Here is a 2,500-nt window from a genome sequence, read left to right on the forward strand (position 1 = left end):
CAAAAGAATTAAAAAAAACCGACGTAGGACGTTTCGGCCAGTCCTCCAAATGTTATTATTATTTACTTATTATTGAAAGAAAATGTATTATTAAAAGAATTAAAGAAATATATATCATTTCAAGTGACAATATTTTTGCACATACTGTGTGAAAACGAAATTAATTTTATGAAACAAATTATCTAAATTGAAATTATACAGTGCACCAAATTATCTAAATTGAAATTATACAGCTTTCATGTGTGGACTAAGGTAAATGGTGTTATTGTTGCACAAAAAGTTGCCTAACATTGATAACATTATAAACATATCATAACAAGGAGTCTAGGGTTGGGTTGTTCAAAAACTTATTCTGGTGTTAGTTTATCTTGATGATAAAAGTCATGGTAACGCTCTGTGTTACCATGATGTTTAATGTCAAGATAGATTTAACGCCAAGATAGTGCAAAAAATTATTTTGAACAACCCAGTCCAGAAGTTCAACATCATTATGAGCATGCAGGAGGGGAGCGCATCGAATATAGGATGTTTCGGCCACAGACGTTTCGGCAACTGACGTTTCGGCCAGAACTCTGCAGGGTACGACGTTTCGGCCAATCCTAAATGTTGCTATTATTATTTACTTATTATTGAAAGAAAAATATTATTAAAAGAATTAAAAAACCGACGACCGAGCAACCGACCAGTAAATTCACTTCAGTGAACTTATATCACGAAGTGAACACAAACATGTAAACACAAACAAATAAATATGAGCGATAGAAACATAAGTCTGCGACCTTTTGAGCATATTTCATTCTGAACCTATCTCACAAAGTAAACACAACTGAACGCGTAAATACAAACACGAAAACACAAGCAATTGAAACATAAGTCTGCGACCATTCTGACCGGTCGATAGTAAAGTCGCTATTATTACAGTCGCTGTTATAATGCGGTCGCCATTAGGACAGTCGCCGTTTTGAAAGTCGCTCACCTGATTACGTCGCCCTTATGAAGTCACTATTATGACTGTCGCTGTTTTGACAGTCGCTATCCGGCCCAGATCCCGTGTCAACATGTATGCATGTTAACATATGTGTGTGTACTTATGCATGTATATTTGTCACCAAACCATTACTACTTTTTTTTTTTTTTTTTTTTTTGTGGTGGTGGTGGTCACTCACCCCTATTGTACCCCTGCAGGTGTAAGTCCTTCTCTTTGCCTTAAATATCAGCACTTACCACATCATATATCAACTTATTTTCTATAACAAGAGGTGGAACATATATTACAATGAATTGTCAAGGCGTGTAAACAAAGACACATATCCTATAATTGGTTAATTTGAGCTAAACTTTCGAAATCAAAGGACCTTTTCTTTTCCAAAAGTCCCACTGTCATTAATTAATTATATACCGTTCCCAAATAAAAACGACTTTGGTAGGCTCAAAAGATGGCAACATCGAGCTACAAAACTTGGAATAAAAGCGTCGGTATATTAATCACTTCAATACGAGTCAAATTCTTGCGAGCAGCATCGGCTGCCTTATGTACGATTCACCACACTACTTCCATTATAGAATATAATGTCATTGCTATATTACTCGTTCCCTTTTACTCTGAGTAATAATAACCACAGAAAACGTGATCAAACTAGTTCACAGAATCCGGGGGTAACTCTATGTATGTATGTATGTATGTATGTATGTATGTATGTATGTATGTATGTATGTATGTATGTATGTATGTATGTATGTATGTATGTATGTATGTATGTATGTATGTATGTATGTATGTATGTATGTGTGTATGTATGTACGTATGTATGAATGTATGTACGTATGTATGTATGCATGCATGTATGTATGTATGTATGTATGTATGTATGTATGTACGTATGTATGTATGCATGCATGTATGTATGTATGTATGTATGTATGTATGTATGTATGTATGTATGTATGTATGTATGTATGTATGTATGTATGTATGTATGTATGTATATATGTATGTACGTATGTATATATGTATGGTACATAATGTCATCAACACACACCTGGACAGATGGTACAGCCCCCCGACCGACAACATTCAAGTAGGACAAAAGATCACTCTATTTTACAAGAACATTCTGTCCTCCCAATACAGAGCAGACGAGGACGCCATCAGGAAGATCATCGGAAAAAACGTCAGATCCTCCAACAGTGACGACAAAATCCACCTAAACATTTGGTACCAGAATAGGAAAACGTCCCACCTCCTCCTTAAGAATAGCCCTAGGCAGCGAACCCCGGTATTCCAACGTAGCCACCTTGTGTACGAATACACATGTAAAATAGGAACTGTGACACCCTTAATGAAAAATACATAGGGTCGACTACAACAAAACTGTCAAGACGCCTCACCCTTCACCTCTCTAATGGAGCCATAAAACAATACCACATTAACACACATCAATCCCCAGTCACAAGGAAGGATCTAGAAGAAGGAACCATCATTCTACAAAAGGAATCAAAC

This window comes from Oratosquilla oratoria, chromosome 35 (assembly GCF_046742065.1).
Source record: "Oratosquilla oratoria isolate Oo_2021 chromosome 35, ASM4674206v1, whole genome shotgun sequence".
NCBI lineage: Eukaryota > Metazoa > Arthropoda > Malacostraca > Stomatopoda > Squillidae > Oratosquilla > Oratosquilla oratoria.